Raw genomic sequence first — 25,529 nt, forward strand, 5'->3', positions numbered from 1 at the left:
ATAACGCGAATGTCTAGCACCCCAAAGGTTGCGTGTTCAAATCTCATCACGGATTTTAGCACTTTAGGTAATTAGCAACTTACTAATGAACTACTTACTACTTTTTAGCTACTTTGCAACTACTTAGCATGTTAGCTAACCCTTCCTCTAACTATAACACTTTAACCTAATGCCTAACCTTAACCCTAACCTTAACCACCTAGCTAACGTTAGCAACAACAAATTGGAATTCGTAACATATCATACGCATTGCAAATTCACAACATATTGTACGAATTGCAATTCTTAACATATCATACGAATTGTAATTCATAACATATCATACGAAATTGATGATAGATATCCACAAATGTATAAATACCATACCAAATGTAACATATCATACTAATTTGAACATCCACGATTGTCCTTTAATATGTTACGTCTAACCCTGAGTCCAGGTTGCATCAGTCCTATTGCCTTAGCTTGTGCAACAGGTGAGTACTGTATGTATGGCTTTATGGTGGATCAGTAGCTATTGGTGAGAGACCTGAACAGAAGAATAGTGACGTTGTCACGTTATTGTGATATATAAATACCAGCGCAGCAGCCAGCCTCCCTCTCCAAAAGGACTAGCCGAAAAGCTTCAGATGAATTAACTGCATTCCCACCTTCAAATGAATTCTGCACTCCGCAGAGCTGGAGCTTGCTGTTTTACTTTGCTAACAGTAAACTACCCATTCATCACAATCAAACAAGATACTTTGATTTGATAAGAAAATGTATCTTAGTTTACATAACAATAATGATTAGATTGTAGGCGTTTTGAGATCAGCAAAGATGCAAAAACGGATTATTGAGTGTGTGCCGCTCCCGCTTGGAATTGAGACGAGGACTTGAACGTTGACTTTATCGTTGTGTGACATAGTCAATTTCTTCAAAACATTTCGTTGCTTTGATACAAGTCTTTAACAGCACCACGTCGATAAAGGCACGCGTGTGAAGTGTAAAAAATATGGAAATGCGCACTGCGCGAATGGCTAAACTCGGACGTGCCATGGACAGTGTATGAAACGCTCAGGTAAGTCTTTCAATAGAAATGAATAAAGCGAGCAAATATGTTAGTTTTTTCATGGGAATTATTAAAACAAGATTAAAGTTACATGGTTTAATATGTCCCTAAGCAATGTAATATTAGATTTGAAGGATTGGTGTGCTTGGTGAAAGCAAGACTACTCTAACACTCTTACAGAAGAGCTACTGTACACCTGGATGGCGCGTACCCAAACTGTGAACAGGACGTTAGTGCAGTAATTTTACACGCTACACCAGAGAGGGAAACAGATGCGTGCGTGGAAGCAGAATCAGTAGTACTAGATCTCTTCTGCAAGGAATCTATTGATTTTGGGTCCAATCTGGGTATATGACTATATGACGACAACCATATTTCTCATCACATCAAAAATAAAGTTGAGTAAAAATTCTACAACCATCTGCAGTCAATTCATTAACCTCATTCATTAATCAATAATTGAACAGTTGCTGGCTAGCTGCAGTGGTGGCCTGCCCATTTGGGCGTAAGGGGCAGAGCCCCACATGTGATTGGTCAAATTGTAAATATATATATATATATATATATATATATTATATAATTCATGATTATGTTTTAAATGGTTCATAAAAGTGTGGCAAATGTGTACATTTTCCTGTTTAAAAAATATATTGTTCAAAACAAGGGGTGCAGTTACTTACTACTCTGCCCCTCATTGACTTTGCCAGCAGCAGCAACTCCGTGGGCGTATAGGCTGTGCGAACATTGCTTGGATTGTTTTGCCACCTATTTGATATGAGGGAGAACTGCCCCAATGAAATCACTGAATTTTATAGCATACATTTTTACAGCACTAAGTAAATGGACCACCCTGGAGCGCTCAAATGTTCACTCAGAACTTCTGGGTCTGCTCTAGTCTTCCTCCCAATGAGTCTCTCACACCAGACAGCTTACTTCTGCTTGAGACTAGATCTGCTCTATCAGGTACAGATGATGCTAAAGCAAAAAGCTAATTGTATTTAACTTGTAAATAAATAATCATAATAGTAATGGGAGCTTGGGACCTGATAAACCGTACATCTACATCCAGCAAGTCGAAGGACAGAGGGATACACTAGCTAGAACCTTCTCATCGCAGATCTGGTAGGGCAAAAAAGCATGACTGTGACTGGTCAATTGTATTGTTTCCCCCATGGTGTTTATCAGGCGACATGTTGTGTGTTGACTTACGCAGCATAAATCTGGGTTCATCACAAAGCATGATCAAATTAGTTAGCTAGCCATAGTAACTTTGAGAAACATTGTGAACTAGTTTGGTAGTATCATGACACAAGGCGAGACCCAGATGCAGACACAGGAGGCAGATGGTTGGAGTCGTACAATGTTTATTAATCCAAAAGGAGTAGGCAAGAGAATGGTCATGGACCGGCAAAAGGTCAAAACCAGATCAGTCCAGGAGGTACAGAGTGGCAGACAGGCTTGTGGTCAAGGCAGGTGGGTACAAAGTCCAGAAACAGGCAAGGGTCAAAACCAGGAGGACTAGAAAAAGGAGAACGGGAAAAATGCTGGTTGACTTGGAAACATACAAGACGAACTGGCACGGAGAGACAGGAAACACAGGGATAAATACACTGGGGAAAATCAACAGCACCTGGAAGGGGCGGAGGCAATCACAAGGACAGTTGAAACAGATCAGGGCGTGACAGGTAGATTTTTGGGTCAAATGAACCCTCTATCTACCTTTGATAAGCAGATAGCTAGCTATAGCTAGCTGGTAGCTTGTTAGCTAATTAGCTCCCATGGCAATTTCAAGTCTTTCTAAACTAATATCTGACTAACTCGGAAATAGGAAGTTATTTCAGAATGAAAGTTACCTTGCTAGCGCTTCATGCTTTGTGACATTATGTTAGCCATCCCCAGTTAGATCATGTGTTTTCACTTATAGCATCTGCATGCTTGTTGCATTCTCCCTGGGGCACTTGTTCATTTGTGAGCTGGCTGCTCATTCTAAATAGACCCACACCCCTGGGTTTCAACCAATCACAGCCGCCACTGGCTAACTGTCTGTACTTTGCAGGCCAGAACAAATGCACATCAATTGATTTTGTTGACAAAACATACCTAGTTCTCCGAGGACGGTTGCTACAGCATTCCATGCTTTTTCTTTGGACAAAGCGTCCTTGTATTTGGGGTTGCTGGGGTCGTACAGCAAAGGGTGCTTCTCAACTTCGATGATCAAACGGGTGTCATCCATTTGGCCAACTTTGTCCTGTCAAATCAGAATAACTTCCAAGGAGGGTTGGGGGAGGGGTCTACTCTACAGCATCCTCTGCCTCAAAATATAATATAAGGTAGACCATCAGCTCTGCAACTGCCTTTCTGTTCATCAGCTGGTTTGAATGTTTAAATGTTTCTAAAAAAAAGTATTGCTACTATACATATAACAACCTACCTCCAGTTATGAACTAGGAAGACTACAATCAATCAATCAAATGTATTTATAAAGCCCTTCTTACATCAGCTGATGTCACAAAGTGCTGTACAGAAACCCAGCCTACAACCCCAAACACCAAGCAATGCAGGTGTAGAAGCACCTAAAACTACAGTTTCATTTATATTTGAATTTTATACAGGTAGCCTTCTACTATTGTATTGATGTAGCCCACTATTATTATTCATGTTTCTATTACATTTTCACTATGAAGCTGAGTGAATATGTTTTTAAGTGTCAAAAAAAGATTTAGGCACTTTGTATGGTGTTTACGCATGTGGATCTGAGAAAAATAGACTCCAAACCTAATTTTAGGTTGCTGCTACAGCAGCTGCACAACACCTATGCTTTATGCACGTGCTGATATAGCAAGTAACATTGACAACAGAATGACTCTTATCAACTCCGTATCAAGCAAGTCTCACGGAAATCCACACGTGGCATAGCTGGGCCGTTACATGCTCTTATTATTATTAGTGTGCTTGCTGAAGGCAAGACCACTCTAGATCTCTTACATAATAATATGAATAATATTTTTGGGGGCATAAATTAACGTGGGCTTGAATGAGAACAATTGTAATACATTGGTAGCTATTCAACATTGTCCTGCTCCTCAGCCAATTAAGCAACAAGACCAACTTTAAAATGTTCAGGCTATCCTAACTACAAAATTCTCTAAAACCTTTCTAAACTATATAAATAAATGTATTTGCATAAATGTGAATAACACTTAATGGATTCAATGCCAGCCATAAGAAGACAGTGGTGGACATTTTAAAAGCTACCGCTCTTTAACCATTTCAGCTACAAACATTAAAACAACTTTAAAATTGTAAAAACTGTATAAATTATAACTATTGACATTTGCATAAATTACCATAACATTACCCATCTAAAATAGCAGTAACTCTTGAACCGTTCAAGCTAGAAACAACAAACCAACTTTTACATATTTAGGCTATCAATCAATAAATCAATTAATCAATCAATTAGCCTTCCCTGTAGCTCAGTTGGTAGAGCATGGTGTTTGCAACACCAGGGTTGTGGGTTCGATTCCCACGGGGGGCCAGCACAGGAAAAAAAAAAAAAGTATGAAATGTATGCATTCACTACTGTAAGTCGCTCTGGATAAGAGCGTCTGCTAAATGACGTAAATGTATAAATGTATAAATGTAATCAATCAATCTTTCAATCTACCTACATTTTCAACTGTAACTGGCCACTACCATTACTACTGCAGTCACTAGCACTACCATAAATACTTCATGACAAGCTAGCAAGCACACACATATTTTTTAGGAAATATACTTTTCTAGTATATATGTGTTATTTTTTTCACATGGCTGAACCAACTTTATATGTATTATACAATTGTAAAATGTGAACAATTCAAAGCATGAACATTTTTTGCCTGCAGGCTTTTGCATTGATATGCAGCATTGCCTGTGTCTAGTTTTTTTTATTAGTTCAATGACTGACTGTGAAACTATCTGACTTGACGTTAGGTATCTGCCCAGGGTCACCTATCATAGCATTTTACTGACAGAAGTCACCCGGAGATGAGATGATTTATTGCCAGGACATGCATGTCCTTAAAGATAAGAATGTTCCAATGTGGTTAGCTAAAAATGTCATAAGATAGTTCACAAGGCCATCATCCAGAGTTTCAAATGAACAGATATGCCACTTTTCCAGTTCGTTCTTGTTGCAGGGTGCGTTGACAGGAATTAGAATTTGACTATAGAAAACCATGCCTTTGTTATGTGTGACATGACAATTGGAGAGAAAGAAGATTACACAGGCAGCCAAATTCTGATCTTTTGCCCAATTATTGTCAAAAGACCAATAAGCAGCAAAATATCAGAATTGGGCTGCCTGTGTAAATGCAGCCAAAGAAGAAGTGTGGAAAGAATGTCACCATGCAGGTTTGCAGATAGTTGCCACGTTTCCATCCAACCATTTTTCTGTGTAAAAGGTAAGTGGTATGTAGGAGGGCAACATGATGGTATTCTATTAATAGGCTATTTGCTCCAAAAAAGCATTTTCATCGCCATGTGGATTTACACAAGTGATCACATAACCTTTCACATGTGAAATCATGTGAAACCATGTGGTTTTGGAACACTTCACATGTGATGATATTTCACATTATGTCACGTTCTGACCAGTAAAGGGGTCATTTGTTATTGTAGTTTGGTCAGGACGTGGCAGGGGGGTATTTGTTTTATGTGGTTCGGGGTGTTTGTTTAGAGTATTCCGGGGTTTTTGGGTTATGTTCTATGTGTCGTATTCTAGGTTCTATCTATGTTGTGTATTTCTTTGTGTTGGCCTGGTATGGCTCTCAATCAGGAACAGCTGTACATCGTTGTTGCTGATTGAGAGTCATGCTTTGGTAGACTGTTTTCACCTGTCCCTTCGTGGGAAGTTGTATTCGTGCACGGCTATGTTTAGCCTGCAGTTTTTCGTTTTGTTGTGGTGTTCGTAATAAAATAAATATGAGCATTCACGTACCCGCTGCATTTTGGTCCACTTCCTACGACGGCCGTTACACATTAACCTTCACATGTGAATTAAAATGTTCACATAATGCACTGCAAGCAAAAATTTGTCGTTAGGATGTCCCCGGAACATCCTGAAATAGCCACAGTGTTTTCAACTTACAAATGTGATGTACATGATTACATTGTGTATGTATATTTATACAGTCATTATTATTCAACATGTTCTCACCCGGGATTTGAACTCATAACTTCTTAGTTCCCGGTATTCTGATCCTTCTGCTACGCCACCATGTCTGTGTGAATAACTGAGTTCACCTGTACACTGAGTTCAATTCCTACACTTTGGACTTCAAAGTAAATCTCAGCATTGTATGAAGAAAAATCAAATAGTTTATCATAGTGATTCAGGAGTAGCATTTAAACATAACATTAGACAACTATACAAAAAAAAAGATCTAATTGCTGAAATAAGTAAATAGAATCAATGATGAGAGAATAGTCAGATTAACTGATAACTAAAATAGCAGTGCAGATGGCACTCTTTTGCTAAGTGCAGAGATGTTTTCTAGGTACTGAATGTGATGGGCCTTCTGAGAATGTTACAGACTTTGTGGTGCAGCAGAAACATCAGCATACCCAGGTGGGGTCATATTGAAAAGTCACTACTACGTGATCATGCCAAATGTAATCATATTGTCAATGATACAACATTTGTACACAATTTTAGCTGAACAGCATACCACTTACCTTAAAACCTCCATTTCATTACTTCTCTTACAAAAAAGAAATCACATGAAGAGAATAACATGTTTTCACTCATTTCAATTTTCACATGTGAAAAACTGTCACTTGAAAATCTAATTAGCACTTTAACGGGAAACACTTTCAAAAGTTGTCACATAGTTTCATGGTATTACATGATGACATTTTACATCCCCATGTTGTCACATTTATTTCACATGAGATCATGTTTTCACATGTGTAATTTCATGTTGTCACATGTTTCTTTTACATGTTGTCACATGTTATCACATTAACTTCACATAAGATCACATGAAATTCATATGGTTTTTCCTGTAAGGGTACTGCAGTCACTATCACTACTATAACTTATTTCAAAACTATAAATACTTTAGGACAAGCTATCAAGCACACAAATGTTCTTTAGGAAATGTACTTTTGTAGTTTGTCTATTTATTCCACTCACTCTAGCACTTAAACCGCTTACGCATTCAACACTAAACAAACTATAGAATGGGTAGACAGCCCCGACACGCATTCAACACTAAACAAACTATAGAATGGGTAGACAGCCCCGACACGCATTCAACACTAAACAAACTATAGAATGGGTAGACAGCCCCGACACGCATTCAACACTAAACAAACTATAGAATGGGTAGACAGCCCCAACATTCATTCAACACTAAACAAACTATAGAATGGGTAGACAGCCCCAACACGCATTCAACACTAAACAAACTATAGAATGGGTAGACAGCCCCAACACGCATTCAACACTAAACAAACTATAGAATGGGTAGACAGCCCCAACACGCATTCAACACTAAACAAACTATAGAATGGGTAGCAGCTAAACAAACTATAGAATGGGTAGACAGCCCCAACACGCATTCAACACTAAACAAACTATAGAATGGGTAGACATCCCCAACACGCATTCAACACTAAACAAACTATAGAATGGGTAGACAGCCCCAACACGCATTCAACACTAAACAAACTATAGAATGGGTAGACAGCCCCAACACGCATTCAACACTAAACAAACTATAGAATGGGTAGACAGCCCCAACACGCATTCAACACTAAACAAACTATAGAATGGGTAGACAGCCCCAACACGCATTCAACACTAAACAAACTATAGAATGGGTAGACAGCCCCAACACGCATTCAACACTAAACAAACTATAGAATGGGTAGACAGCCCCAACACGCATTCAACACTAAACAAACTATAGAATGGGTAGACAGCCCCAACACGCATTCAACACTAAACAAACTATAGAATGGGTAGACAGCCCCAACACGCATTCAACACTAAACAAACTATAGAATGGGTAGACAGCCCCAACACGCATTCAACACTAAACAAACTATAGAATGGGTAGACATCCCCAACACGCATTCAACACTAAACAAACTATAGAATGGGTAGACATCCCCAACACGCATTCAACACTAAACAAACTATAGAATGGGTAGACAGCCCCAACACGCATTCAACACTAAACAAACTATAGAATGGGTAGACAGCCCCAACACGCATTCAACACTAAACAAACTATAGAATGGGTAGACAGCCCCAACACGCATTCAACACTAAACAAACTATAGAATGGGTAGACAGCCCCAACACGCATTCAACACTAAACAAACTATAGAATGGGTAGACAGCCCCAACACGCATTCAACACTAAACAAACTATAGAATGGGTAGACAGCCCCAACACGCATTCAACACTAAACAAACTATAGAATGGGTAGACAGCCCCAACACGCATTCAACACTAAACAAACTATAGAATGGGTAGACAGCCCCAACACGCATTCAACACTAAACAAACTATAGAATGGGTAGACAGCCCCAACACGCATTCAACACTAAACAAACTACAGAATGGGTAGACAGCCCCAACACGCATTCAACACTAAACAAACTATAGAATGGGTAGACAGCCCCAACACGCATTCAACACTAAACAAACTATAGAATGGGTAGACAGCCCCAACACGCATTCAACACTAAACAAACTATAGAATGGGTAGACAGCCCCAACACGCATTCAACACTAAACAAACTATAGAATGGGTAGACAGCCCCCAACACGCATTCAACACTAAACAAACTATAGAATGGGTAGACAGCCCCAACACGCATTCAACACTAAACAAACTATAGAATGGGTAGACAGCCCCAACACGCATTCAACACTAAACAAACTATAGAATGGGTAGACAGCCCCAACACGCATTCAACACTAAACAAACTATAGAATGGGTAGACAGCCCCAACACGCATTCAACACTAAACAAACTATAGAATGGGTAGACAGCCCCAACACGCATTCAACACTAAACAAACTATAGAATGGGTAGACAGCCCCAACACGCATTCAACACTAAACAAACTATAGAATGGGTAGACAGCCCCAACACGCATTCAACACTAAACAAACTATAGAATGGGTAGACAGCCCCAACACGCATTCAACACTAAACAAACTATAGAATGGGTAGACAGCCCCAACACGCATTCAACACTAAACAAACTATAGAATGGGTAGACAGCCCCAACACGCATTCAACACTAAACAAACTATAGAATGGGTAGACAGCCCCAACACGCATTCAACACTAAACAAACTATAGAATGGGTAGACAGCCCCAACACGCATTCAACACTAAACAACTATAGAATGGGTAGACAGCCCCAACACGCATTCAACACTAAACATACTATAGAATGGGTAGACAGCCCCAACACGCATTCAACACTAAACAAACTATAGAATGGGTAGACAGCCCCAACACGCATTCAACACTAAACAAACTATAGAATGGGTAGACAGCCCCAACACGCATTCAACACTAAACAAACTATAGAATGGGTAGACAGCCCCAACACGCATTCAACACTAAACAAACTATAGAATGGGTAGACAGCCCCAACACGCATTCAACACTAAACAAACTATAGAATGGGTAGACAGCCCCAACACGCATTCAACACTAAACAAACTATAGAATGGGTAGACAGCCCCAACACGCATTCAACACTAAACAAACTATAGAATGGGTAGACAGCCCCAACACGCATTCAACACTAAACAAACTATAGAATGGGTAGACAGCCCCAACACGCATTCAACACTAAACAAACTATAGAATGGGTAGACATCCCCAACACGCATTCAACACTAAACAAACTATAGAATGGGTAGACAGCCCCAACACGCATTCAACACTAAACAAACTATAGAATGGGTAGACAGCCCCAACACGCATTCAACACTAAACAAACTATAGAATGGGTAGACAGCCCCAACACGCATTCAACACTAAACAAACTATAGAATGGGTAGACAGCCCCAACACGCATTCAACACTAAACAAACTACAGAATGGGTAGACAGCCCCAACACGCATTCAACACTAAACAAACTACAGAATGGGTAGACAGCCCCAACACGCATTCAACACTAAACAAACTACAGAATGGGTAGACAGCCCCAACACGCATTCAACACTAAACAAACTACAGAATGGGTAGACAGCCCCAACACGCATTCAACACTAAACAAACTATAGAATGGGTAGACAGCCCCAACACGCATTCAACACTAAACAAACTATAGAATGGGTAGACAGCCCCAACACGCATTCAACACTAAACAAACTATAGAATGGGTAGACAGCCCCAACACGCATTCAACACTAAACAAACTATAAAATGGGTAGACAGCCCCAACACGCATTCAACACTAAACAAACTATAGAATGGGTAGACAGCCCCAACACGCATTCAACACTAAACAAACTATAGAATGGGTAGACAGCCCCAACACGCATTCAACACTAAACAAACTATAGAATGGGTAGACAGCCCCAACACGCATTCAACACTAAACAAACTATAGAATGGGTAGACAGCCCCAACACGCATTCAACACTAAACAAACTATAGAATGGGTAGACAGCCCCAACACGCATTCAACACTAAACAAACTATAGAATGGGTAGACAGCCCCAACACGCATTCAACACTAAACAAACTATAGAATGGGTAGACAGCCCCAACACGCATTCAACACTAAACAAACTATAGAATGGGTAGACAGCCCCAACACGCATTCAACACTAAACAAACTATAGAATGGGTAGACAGCCCCAACACGCATTCAACACTAAACAAACTATAGAATGGGTAGACAGCCCCAACACGCATTCAACACTAAACAAACTATAGAATGGGTAGACAGCCCCAACACGCATTCAACACTAAACAAACTATAGAATGGGTAGACAGCCCCAACACGCATTCAACACTAAACAAACTATAGAATGGGTAGACAGCCCCAACACGCATTCAACACTAAACAAACTATAGAATGGGTAGACAGCCCCAACACGCATTCAACACTAAACAAACTATAGAATGGGTAGACAGCCCCAACACGAATTCAACACTAAACAAACTATAGAATGGGTAGACAGCCCCAACACGCATTCAACACTAAACAAACTACAGAATGGGTAGACAGCCCCAACACGCATTCAACACTAAACAAACTACAGAATGGGTAGACAGCCCCAACACGCATTCAACACTAAACAAACTACAGAATGGGTAGACAGCCCCAACACGCATTCAACACTAAACAAACTACAGAATGGGTAGACAGCCCCAACACGCATTCAACACTAAACAAACTATAGAATGGGTAGACAGCCCCAACACGCATTCAACACTAAACAAACTATAGAATGGGTAGACAGCCCCAACACGCATTCAACACTAAACAAACTATAGAATGGGTAGACAGCCCCAACACGCATTCAACACTAAACAAACTATAGAATGGGTAGACAGCCCCAACACGCATTCAACACTAAACAAACTATAGAATGGGTAGACAGCCCCAACACGCATTCAACACTAAACAAACTATAGAATGGGTAGACAGCCCCAACACGCATTCAACACTAAACAAACTATAGAATGGGTAGACAGCCCCAACACGCATTCAACACTAAACAAACTATAGAATGGGTAGACAGCCCCAACACGCATTCAACACTAAACAAACTATAGAATGGGTAGACAGCCCCAACACGCATTCAACACTAAACAAACTATAGAATGGGTAGACAGCCCCAACACGCATTCAACACTAAACAAACTATAGAATGGGTAGACAGCCCCAACACGCATTCAACACTAAACAAACTATAGAATGGGTAGACAGCCCCAACACGCATTCAACACTAAACAAACTATAGAATGGGTAGACAGCCCCAACACGCATTCAACACTAAACAAACTATAGAATGGGTAGACAGCCCCAACACGCATTCAACACTAAACAAACTATAGAATGGGTAGACAGCCCCAACACGCATTCAACACTAAACAAACTACAGAATGGGTAGACAGCCCCAACACGCATTCAACACTAAACAAACTACAGAATGGGTAGACAGCCCCAACACGCATTCAACACTAAACAAACTACAGAATGGGTAGACAGCCCCAACACGCATTCAACACTAAACAAACTACAGAATGGGTAGACAGCCCCAACACGCATTCAACACTAAACAAACTACAGAATGGGTAGACAGCCCCAACACGCATTCAACACTAAACAAACTACAGAATGGGTAGACAGCCCCAACACGCATTCAACACTAAACAAACTACAGAATGGGTAGACAGCCCCAACACGCATTCAACACTAAACAAACTACAGAATGGGTAGACAGCCCCAACACGCATTCAACACTAAACAAACTACAGAATGGGTAGACAGCCCCAACACGCATTCAACACTAAACAAACTACAGAATGGGTAGACAGCCCCAACACGCATTCAACACTAAACAAACTATAGAATGGGTAGACAGCCCCAACACGCATTCAACACTAAACAAACTATAGAATGGGTAGACAGCCCCAACACGCATTCAACACTAAACAAACTATAGAATGGGTAGACAGCCCCAACACGCATTCAACACTAAACAAACTACAGAATGGGTAGACAGCCCCAACACGCATTCAACACTAAACAAACTATAGAATGGGTAGACAGCCCCAACACGCATTCAACACTAAACAAACTATAGAATGGGTAGACAGCCCCAACACGCATTCAACACTAAACAAACTATAGAATGGGTAGACAGCCCCAACACGCATTCAACACTAAACAAACTATAGAATGGGTAGACAGCCCCAACACGCATTCAACACTAAACAAACTATAGAATGGGTAGACAGCCCCAACACGCATTCAACACTAAACAAACTATAGAATGGGTAGACAGCCCCAACACGCATTCAACACTAAACAAACTATAGAATGGGTAGACAGCCCCAACACGCATTCAACACTAAACAAACTATAGAATGGGTAGACAGCCCCAACACGCATTCAACACTAAACAAACTATAGAATGGGTAGACAGCCCCAACACGCATTCAACACTAAACAAACTATAGAATGGGTAGACAGCCCCAACACGCATTCAACACTAAACAAACTATAGAATGGGTAGACAGCCCCAACACGCATTCAACACTAAACAAACTATAGAATGGGTAGACAGCCCCAACACGCATTCAACACTAAACAAACTATAGAATGGGTAGACAGCCCCAACACGCATTCAACACTAAACAAACTATAGAATGGGTAGACAGCCCCAACACGCATTCAACACTAAACAAACTATAGAATGGGTAGACAGCCCCAACACGCATTCAACACTAAACAAACTATAGAATGGGTAGACAGCCCCAACACGCATTCAACACTAAACAAACTATAGAATGGGTAGACAGCCCCAACACGCATTCAACACTAAACAAACTATAGAATGGGTAGACAGCCCCAACACGCATTCAACACTAAACAAACTATAGAATGGGTAGACAGCCCCAACACGCATTCAACACTAAACAAACTATAGAATGGGTAGACAGCCCCAACACGCATTCAACACTAAACAAACTATAGAATGGGTAGACAGCCCCAACACGCATTCAACACTAAACAAACTATAGAATGGGTAGACAGCCCCAACACGCATTCAACACTAAACAAACTATAGAATGGGTAGACAGCCCCAACACGCATTCAACACTAAACAAACTATAGAATGGGTAGACAGCCCCAACACGCATTCAACACTAAACAAACTATAGAATGGGTAGACAGCCCCAACACGCATTCAACACTAAACAAACTATAGAATGGGTAGACAGCCCCAACACGCATTCAACACTAAACAAACTATAGAATGGGTAGACAGCCCCAACACGCATTCAACACTAAACAAACTATAGAATGGGTAGACAGCCCCAACACGCATTCAACACTAAACAAACTATAGAATGGGTAGACAGCCCCAACACGCATTCAACACTAAACAAACTATAGAATGGGTAGACAGCCCCAACACGCATTCAACACTAAACAAACTACAGAATGGGTAGACAGCCCCAACACGCATTCAACACTAAACAAACTACAGAATGGGTAGACAGCCCCAACACGCATTCAACACTAAACAAACTACAGAATGGGTAGACAGCCCCAACACGCATTCAACACTAAACAAACTACAGAATGGGTAGACAGCCCCAACACGCATTCAACACTAAACAAACTATAGAATGGGTAGACAGCCCCAACACGCATTCAACACTAAACAAACTACAGAATGGGTAGACAGCCCCAACACGCATTCAACACTAAACAAACTACAGAATGGGTAGACAGCCCCAACACGCATTCAACACTAAACAAACTACAGAATGGGTAGACAGCCCCAACACGCATTCAACACTAAACAAACTACAGAATGGGTAGACAGCCCCAACACGCATTCAACACTAAACAAACTACAGAATGGGTAGACAGCCCCAACACGCATTCAACACTAAACAAACTATAGAATGGGTAGACAGCCCCAACACGCATTCAACACTAAACAAACTACAGAATGGGTAGACAGCCCCAACACGCATTCAACACTAAACAAACTATAGAATGGGTAGACAGCCCCAACACGCATTCAACACTAAACAAACTACAGAATGGGTAGACAGCCCCAACACGCATTCAACACTAAACAAACTACAGAATGGGTAGACAGCCCCAACACGCATTCAACACTAAACAAACTACAGAATGGGTAGACAGCCCCAACACGCATTCAACACTAAACAAACTACAGAATGGGTAGACAGCCCCAACACGCATTCAACACTAAACAAACTACAGAATGGGTAGACAGCCCCAACACGCATTCAACACTAAACAAACTATAGAATGGGTAGACAGCCCCAACACGCATTCAACACTAAACAAACTATAGAATGGGTAGACAGCCCCAACACGCATTCAACACTAAACAAACTATAGAATGGGTAGACAGCCCCAACACGCATTCAACACTAAACAAACTATAGAATGGGTAGACAGCCCCAACACGCATTCAACACTAAACAAACTATAGAATGGGTAGACAGCCCCAACACGCATTCAACACTAAACAAACTATAGAATGGGTAGACAGCCCCAACACGCATTCAACACTAAACAAACTATAGAATGGGTAGACAGCCCCAACACGCATTCAACACTAAACAAACTATAGAATGGGTAGACAGCCCCAACACGCATTCAACACTAAACAAACTATAGAATGGGTAGACAGCCCCAACACGCATTCAACACTAAACAAACTATAGAATGGGTAGACAGCCCCAACACGCATTCAACACTAAACAAACTATAGAATGGGTAGACAGCCCCAACACGCATTCAACACTAAACAAACTATAGAATGGGTAGACAGCCCCAACACGCATTCAACACTAAACAAACTATAGAATGGGTAGACAGCCCCAACACGCATTCAACACTAAACAAACTATAGAATGGGTAGACAGCCCCAACACGCATTCAACACTAAACAAACTATAGAATGGGTAGACAGCCCCAACACGCATTCAACACTAAACAAACTATAGAATGGGTAGACAGCCCCAACACGCATTCAACACTAAACAAACTATAGAATGGGTAGACAGCCCCAACACGCATTCAACACTAAACAAACTATAGAATGGGTAGACAGCCCCAACACGCATTCAACACTAAACAAACTATAGAATGGGTAGACAGCCCCAACACGCATTCAACACTAAACAAACTATAGAATGGGTAGACAGCCCCAACACGCATTCAACACTAAACAAACTATAGAATGGGTAGACAGCCCCAACACGCATTCAACACTAAACAAACTATAGAATGGGTAGACAGCCCCAACACGCATTCAACACTAAACAAACTATAGAATGGGTAGACAGCCCCGACACGCATTCAACACTAAACAAACTATAGAATGGGTAGACAGCCCCAACACGCATTCAACACTAAACAAACTATAGAATGGGTAGACAGCCCCAACACGCATTCAACACTAAACAAACTATAGAATGGGTAGACAGCCCCAACACGCATTCAACACTAAACAAACTATAGAATGGGTAGACAGCCCCAACACGCATTCAACACTAAACAAACTATAGAATGGGTAGACAGCCCCAACACGCATTCAACACTAAACAAACTATAGAATGGGTAGACAGCCCCAACACGCATTCAACACTAAACAAACTATAGAATGGGTAGACAGCCCCAACACGCATTCAACACTAAACAAACTATAGAATGGGTAGACAGCCCCAACACGCATTCAACACTAAACAAACTATAGAATGGGTAGACAGCCCCAACACGCATTCAACACTAAACAAACTATAGAATGGGTAGACAGCCCCAACACGCATTCAACACTAAACAAACTATAGAATGGGTAGACAGCCCCAACACGCATTCAACACTAAACAAACTATAGAATGGGTAGACAGCCCCAACACGCATTCAACACTAAACAAACTATAGAATGGGTAGACAGCCCCAACACGCATTCAACACTAAACAAACTATAGAATGGGTAGACAGCCCCAACACGCATTCAACACTAAACAAACTATAGAATGGGTAGACAGCCCCAACACGCATTCAACACTAAACAAACTATAGAATGGGTAGACAGCCCCAACACGCATTCAACACTAAACAAACTATAGAATGGGTAGACAGCCCCAACACGCATTCAACACTAAACAAACTATAGAATGGGTAGACATCCCCAACACGCATTCAACACTAAACAAACTATAGAATGGGTAGACAGCCCCAACACACATTCAACACTAAACAAACTATAGAATGGGTAGACAGCCCCAACACGCATTCAACACTAAACAAACTATAGAATGGGTAGACAGCCCCAACACACATTCAACACTAAACAAACTATAGAATGGGTAGACAGCCCCAACACGCATTCAACACTAAACAAACTATAGAATGGGTAGACAGCCCCAACACGCATTCAACACTAAACAAACTATAGAATGGGTAGACAGCCCCAACACGCATTCAACACTAAACAAACTATAGAATGGGTAGACAGCCCCAACACGCATTCAACACTAAACAAACTATAAAATGGGTAGACAGCCCCAACACGCATTCAACACTAAACAAACTATAGAATGGGTAGACAGCCCCAACACGCATTCAACACTAAACAAACTATAGAATGGGTAGACAGCCCCAACACGCATTCAACACTAAACAAACTATAGAATGGGTAGACAGCCCCAACACGCATTCAACACTAAACAAACTATAGAATGGGTAGACAGCCCCAACACGCATTCAACACTAATCAAACTATAAAATGGGTAGACAGCCCCAACTTCGATTGCTTGAGATTTTTTCCCCTTCTATTTATACCTTTTCTACTACAACAATTCTTAAATGCATTTCACCAAATGCATTTCAATGGCAATAAAAGTGCCTGTAACACTTTATTTTAAGGGTCCATAATGAACCATTTATAAGGCATTTGCTCACCATGTATTAATCATTACTCGCACATTTGTAAACGTTAGTAAGATAATTATTCACACGTATATATATTTCCTTCAACATCCTGTGTTGTGTGCTTATTCTTTTACCAGGTACTACTGGAATGTCTACCAATGGCATGCCCATCTTTTTTTTTACACTGGTCACTCAAAACATTTATGGAATATTTATATACATAGCACTCACTTTAGATGAAAGAATGCAAAAATACTTCACTTGATTAGTAAATGGTTTATTCATGTGGGAGTAATGCTTAATAAATGGTGAACAAACAATTTATAAATGGCTAATAAATGGTTTATTACAGACCCTTGAAATACCACTTGAATGGTCAAAATTTAACGCTACTCCTCTCAAACCGTTTAAGCTATCAAAACCAAACAAATGTTGAAATATGCAGACTGAAACAATACAATAATTGCGCACAGCTTTTTGATACTATTTATACTTTTCGAACCATAAACATTTTAAATGTGCATTACAATGGTAAAATTAAGACGCTAGCATACATCCAAATGAGTAAAAAATGTATTACCCTTCAGAAATACTTGTAATAGGCCTTTGATTATTGATATAAACATTTTTTTTAAATGGGCAGATTGCATCATCTGTGGATCTATTGAGGGGGTATGCAAATTGGAGTGAGTCTAGCGTTTCCGGGATGATGGAGTTGATATGAGCCATCACTAGCCTTTCAACGCAGTAGTCATTTAGGCAGATTACCTTCGCTTTCTTGGGCACAGGGACTTTGGTGGTTTTGTCTGAAATGGAAAAATGTATCAACTTGACCAATCCGCATTTTGTATTTTGCCCTCAAAAACATACAATTTTTAAAAGATCAACTGTTTTGTGGATTTTCTATGTAACTTTATTTTAGTAATATTTTGTTGTCCTTTATGGTTTAACTTGGAGACATACCTGTAACGGTTGTCGTCGGGAATAGAGGACCAAAAAGCAGCAGGAATGTGGATGCTCATCTTGATATTTATTTTAAATAAAGAGAACACCAAAACAACAAAAACGAAAACGCACGAACAACAAAACAGTCTTGTCAGGCTCACACAGGCAAAACAAGAAACAATCTCCCACAACACGTCACCCCGCTCCTCCGCTCTCTCCACTGGCTTCCAGTTGAAGCTCGCATCCGCTACAAGACCTTGGTGCTTGCCTATGGAGCCGTGAGGGGAACGGCACCTCCGTACCTTCAGGCTCTGATCAGTCCCTACACCCAAACGAGGGCACTGCGCTCATCCACCTCTGGCCTGCTGGCCCCCCTACCTCTGAGGAAGCACAGTTCCCGCTCAGCCCAGTCAAAACTGTTCGCTCTTCTGGCACCCCTATGGTGGAACAAGCTCCCTCATGACACCAGGACAGCGGAGTAAATCACCACCTTCCGGAGACACCTGAAACCCCACCTCTAAGGAATACCTGGGATAGGATAAAGTAATCCTTCTAACCCCCCCCTAAAAGATTTAGATGCACTATTGTAAAGTGGTTGTTCCACTGGATATCATAAGGTGAATGCACCAATTTGTAAGTCGCTCTGGATAAGAGCATCTGCTAAATGACTTAAATGTAAAACACTACACCAAACAATTACCCATATATAGGACTCTCAATCAGAGGCAACGAGAAAGCACCTGCCTCCAATTGAGAGTCCAACCCCCCATTAACCTACACATAGAAATACCACAAACCAGAAAGAACATAGAAATACAAAACATAAACATAGACCAAAACCCGGAAATAATAAATCAAACACCCTACTACATAAATCACCACCCCGAACCACATAAACAAAATACCCTCTGCCACGTCCTGACCAAACTACAATAACAAATAACCCTTATACTGGTCAGGACGTGACAGTACCCCCCCCCCTAAAGGTGCAGACCCCGGATGCACCTCATAAATAAAATTAAAAAAACAAAACAACAACAACAAAAAATCCCCCTAAACTAAAGGGAGGGAAGGGAGGGTGGCTGCCGTCACCGACGGCATTTGTGCTACACCCCCCCTCCACAACCCACCTATACAGGAAGTGGTTCTGGCTCCGGCCTACTGTCCTCCAGAATGCAGACAGACTTGCTCAGTTTCGGGCCGTAGGCAGACTCCCATCGTTCCGGATCGTAGGCAGACCTCTTCCGTTCCACACAAAGGGCAGACTCATTTGATACACAGTTAATCATCTTAAGCTCCGGTTTGTCAACAGACTTACTCAGTTCCGGGTTGCTGATCGACTCCCTTGGTTCCGGGTCACAGGCAGACTCCTTCGGTTGCGGGTCGCAGGCAGACCCCTTCGGTTCTGGGTCGCAGGCAGACCCCCTCGGTTCCGGGTCGCAGGCAGACCCCCTCGGTTACGGGTCGCAGGCAGACCCCCTCGGTTACGGGTCGCAGGCAGACCCCCTCGGTTACGGGTCGCAGGCAGACCCCCTCGGTTCCGGGTCGCAGGCAGACCCCCTCGGTTCCGGGTCGCAGGCAGACTCCCTCGGTTCCGGGCTAGACACTGTTGCCGGATACTCTGGACTGCACACTGTTGCCGGATACTCTGGACTGCACACTGTTGCCGGATACTCTGGACTGCACACTGTTGCCGGATACTCTGGACTGCACTATTGCCGAACTCTCGAGGCTGGGCTGATGCACTGGAAGCCTGATGCGTGGTACTGGATGTGCCAGTCTGGGGACACGCACCTCAGGGCTAGTGCGGGGAGCGGGAACAGGCCGAGTTGGACTGGGTTGACGCACTGGAAGCCTGATGCATGGTGCTGGTACTGGAGGTATCAGCCTGTGAGCACGCACCTCAGGGCTAGTGCGGGGAGCGGGAACAGGCCGAGTCGGATTGGGTTGACGCACTGGAAGCCTGATGCGTGGTGCTGGTACTGGAGGTATCAGCCTGGGAACATGCACCTCAGGGCTAGTGCGGGGAGCGGGAACAGGACGAGTCGGAATGGCTGACGCACTGGACCGTAGAGGCTTACTGGCGGTCTCGAGCGCAGAACTGGCATCGCTCTTACTGGCTGGATGCCCACTTCCCCCTGGCAAATGCGGGGCGCTGGTATTGCGCGTACCGGCCTAAAAATAGTTGGCCTCGCCACAGTACCCATTACCCCGAAGCACGGGACCTGTCCAGTCACTGGTTGCCCAAAAAAGGTACAGGGATTTGGCCTGGGGCTCACTCCTCGCCCAGCCAAACTACCCGTGTGCCCCTCCCAAAAAAATCTTGGGGCTGCCTCTCGGTGTCACAGGATCCAATGAAGTGGCGCCCCTCCTCGGTCGGGCGGCGCTCAGCAGTCGTCGTCGCCGGCCTATTAGCTGCCACCGATCGTTGTTTCTGTGTCTTTTAGTTTTGTCTGTCCGTTCCGCACCTGTTTTGTGTATGTCATTAGTGGGGGCTTATTTAAGGTGTGTTTTCAGTTGGGATTTTGTGCGGGATTGTTAATTGTCCACGTTGTGTTACCGACAATTATTATCGAAAGATTTACCGGGCTGCGCTCCTTGCCTTTTTGTGCCTTGGAATTATATTCTGTGTTTTGTGGGAAAGTGTTCCTCCCAGGCGAACTTTGTATAGCGCCCTGTGCTTTTCGGCGTTTGTGTGTGTCCGTTTTATTAAAAGACACTCACCTCCAGCACCTCTGTCTCCTGCATTTGATTCCGCCTATCCGCCAGTCCAAATCAGACGTGACACTCGGGCTCCCTTAAATCCTCCACAGCCCTGGAAATGCCTCTCCTCAACTCTGCCCATGTCTCCTTTTCCCGACAGTCCATATCATATTCCCATCGCTGACCTTCTCCGCTGCTTGGTCCTATTGTGGTGGGAGATTCTGTAACGTTTGTCGTTGGGAATAGAGGACCAAAACGCAGCAGGAATGTGGATGCTCATCTTTATATTTATTTTAAATAAAGAGAACACCAAAACAACAAAACGAAGAACACATGAACAACAAAACAGTCTTGTCATACTCACACAGGCAAAACAAGAAAAAATCTCCCACAACACTACACCAAACAATTACCCATATATAGGACTCTCAATCAGAGGCAACGAGAAAGCACCTGCCTCCAATTGAGAGTCCAACCCCCCATTAACCTACACATAGAAATACCACAAACCAGAAAGAACATAGACCAAAACCCGGAAATAATAAATCAAACACCCTACTACATAAATCACCACCCCGAACCACATAAACAAAATACCCTCAGCCACGTCCTGACCAAACTACAATAACAAATAACCCTTATACTGGTCAGGACGTGACAGTACCAGGGTTTAAATTGGACCCGGTCTGCCAGGTAACACTCCAAATGAATGGCTCAGAAATAAGAAATAATAATTTTTAACACACTAATTATTATACTCAGATAGGCTAAGTTGCCTTTTTACAGAATGGCATTACAGAATTTACAATTCCATATGTAGAAACATTGCTACTGCAACATGTTAACAACACTTTTTCAGATGTGAAGAGAATAACACTATTTCACCATCACCATTTTCCCAGTACGGGAAAAAAAATTATGTATGAAATGAATTGAAATGTATGAAATGTATGCATTCACTACTGTAAGTTGCTCTGGATAAGAGCGTCTGCTAAATGACTAAAATGTAAAATGTAAAAAAAATCACACGTGAAAGGGAGATTTTCACCTGTGGAGTTTTCGTACATGTGAAAATGCAAATGTGATTTTTACGTGGTTGTTTTTTTAAATGTCTTGGTGTGGGCTCCGGAGTGGAGCAGCGGTCTAATGCACTGCATCTCAGTACTAGAGGTGTCATTACAGACCCTGGTTTGATTCCAGGCTGTATACCAACCGGCAGTGATTGCATGTTTTTTTGTAAGGGGAGTAAGCAACAGCAAAATCAAAGAATCCCACTGTAGAATAGTTGAACTATTCAATTGTTCAGCCTATAATATATTACTCTCAAAGGCGTATTCAAATTGCGAGTGCTGTACAGGGAGAGAAATATGTATGCCCTGTCACTCACTGTACAACATTCTTAATGCAGTCGCAGGAAAACACACCTTTGAAAGCAGTTTTGATGGTCACTGTTAAAAGAGGAGGATCACTTGTCTTTCTAGTGTTACTACAGATGGAGGATCTTCATTTCACCTGTATTGTCGCAGCAAAATAATCCTGCAGCAACAGGATTTGAACATTTAGTCCATTGGCTGTGTGCCAATGGAATGTTTTTTTTTGGGGGGGCATTCAAGTCATTAATGTGCTGCTAACTAGCAACAAGATATCCTAATGTTTATACTTTATAGTTTGTGATGTAGCTAATGATTAGCCAAATGGGGTAAATGCAGATGGGTAACCCTCAGCCTATTTATTTATAGACACTATGTTGCATCATATGGGCTACATCAGGCGATAATGATAACCCCTGCCTGATAATATTGTCCAATATGTTATTGGGCTCATTTCTGGAGGGGGAAAGTATATTTTAAATATCAGCATAATTTTATTTTCATTCATTTTGGAGTAGAATGTCCTTTTAAAAAGTAACCAGAACTGACTTTCTCACAGTTACTGACTTTCTCCACAAAAAGTGTAGGTCCCCCGATAACCTGTAGTATGATGTGATAAGTGCTGCTGTCAGTATTGTTGTCAGGAGGTTTAGGCACCTCCTAAATCCCAATTTGACCTTACTTCTTTAACATGAAATGAATGGATGTAATGGCAGTATTCTGACCTTATAAACCACATTCTTTTGTTGTTTTTGAAATATATACATTTGAGTTATTTTGATGTTGGAAGGTAAACAATCTCTCTAACTTGTCTATCATATATGAATGTGGCCCTTATGTCTCAGTTTGGCAACCCTTTAAGCCCAATGTTGCATTTTTGCAGCACTTACAAATCTAACTCTAGCTCTGGCTCAGAATGTTTGTTTCTGAATTTTATTTTTTTAACATAATCACTACATCTTAGAGAAGATAGGAAAAAATATTTCATGTCATGTACTTGCATGGATGGCTTACAACATATGCTTGTTTGGTGGACTGGTGTAGTCTTAGACGAGTGGACAGGTTTCTGATGTTTCAGAGTCTACTGATGCCACAATAATCATACAGACACACAACACATACTGCTCAGAGATACATCTGGGTGTAAGGAGATGCACTAGGTAGTGTCATGATGTTTTCGTTTAGGACCTGTACATAATGCAATGTTTTTTGGAAGCAATGCATTTGTGCAACCATGGGACTTACAGGGTTAAGCTATGAACTTCAAACCAATGTTGAAATGTGCAGACTGACTCAACTTAGATGGCTTGCATACGGCTTGTTGATACTATTTATACTTTTTGGATTTATAACCATTTAACATACACATAAATTAACATGGGTTTGAATGGGAAGCATAAGAATACAGTGGTAGCTATTCAAAACGGTCCTGCTCCTTGGCTTTTAGACCAACTTTAAGATGCTTAGCCTGTCCTAGCTTCAAGTTCTCTAAAACCTTTAGAAACTATAATGACATAATATTAGGAAACACGCAATTTCCATGACATAGACTGATCAGCTGAATCCAAGTGAAAGCTATGATAGTTTATTGATGTCACTTGTTAAATCCACTTCAATCAGTGTAGATGAAGAGGAGTAGATGGGTTAAAGAAGTATTTTTAAGCCTTGAGTCAATCGACACGTGGATTGTGTGTGTGTGCCATTCAGCGGGTGAATGGGCAAGACAAAAGATTGAAGTGCCTTTGCACGGGGTATGGTAGTAGGTGCCAGGAGCACCGATTTGTGTCAAGAACTGTAACGCTGCTGGGTATTTCATGCTCAACATTTTCCCATGTGTATCCAAGAATGGTCCACCACCCAAAGGACATCAAGCCAACCACAACTGTTGTGGGGGGTTGGGGGGGGTGCAACTCAATATTAGGAAGGTGTTCCTACTGTTTGGTATACTCTATGTATATAGACATAATGCTAATAAACTTTAACCACTTCAGCTACAAATATTAAAACCACTTTAAAATGTTAAAAACGTTAAATTATACAGAGTGGCTACGCTAAAGATACTGAGATTTTTGCGCATGTGCAGGATCGTCATTTCAGCTGTTGCCTTAGTGCTCACTCATTTCGTGACTCCCCTGCTGCTTGTTCAAACAAACTTAGTTCATTGTCTGTTGTAACAGTAATCAAAGCAAACATGAGAACGACACAACAGGCAGTCTAGCAATTTCGTGTTCTTTTTTTCAGGAGGGGAGTTGGCCTACATGCAGCTATTTAGGCAAGCTAGATGTACACAGCATATCAAAAAGCAAGCCACAGACAGGCAGTAAGTAGCGATTCGATGTGCAAGCATTGGCTATAGGGAGACAGAGTTCTTATTTTAGCAACTGGCTATATGGCAGCATAACTATAAAGATTACATCATCACAAAAAACGCTGTTCGTTTTTCCCCAATGCAATGTGTAGACTGCGTCTTGCTTGTGCAACGGCAATATCCGTTACAACAGACAGATAGCCTTCATATATACACTGCTCAAAAAAATAAAGGGAACACTTAAACAACACATCCTAGATCTGAATGAAAGAAATAATCTTATTAAATACTTTTTTCTTTACATAGTTGAATGTGCTGACAACAAAATCACACAAAAATAATCAATGGAAATCCAATTTATCAACCCATGGAGGTCTGGATTTGGAGTCACACTCAAAGTTAAAGTGGAAAACCACACTACAGGCTGATCCAACTTTGATGTAATGTCCTTAAAACAAGTC

The 25,529-nt window shown here is 41.6% G+C and overlaps 1 protein-coding gene across 2 annotated transcripts in view; it reads left to right on the top strand.

Annotated features, from left to right (window-relative positions):
• The first annotated feature begins 458 nt into the window (after window positions 1-458).
• The window catches only part of LOC115206191 (somatostatin receptor type 5-like), a 48,339-nt gene continuing 23,268 nt past the window's right edge, over window positions 459-25,529 (top strand). Inside the window, exon 1 of one of the 2 annotated variants that reach the window (XM_029772889.1) lies at window positions 459-1,060. The gene's annotated coding sequence lies outside the window, so the exon portion shown is untranslated. The remainder of the gene's footprint in view (window positions 1,061-25,529) is intronic. The other variant, XM_029772885.1, reaches the window with a different exon arrangement.

The sequence above is a fragment of the Salmo trutta genome, chromosome 1 (genome assembly GCF_901001165.1).
Source record: "Salmo trutta chromosome 1, fSalTru1.1, whole genome shotgun sequence".
NCBI lineage: Eukaryota > Metazoa > Chordata > Actinopteri > Salmoniformes > Salmonidae > Salmo > Salmo trutta.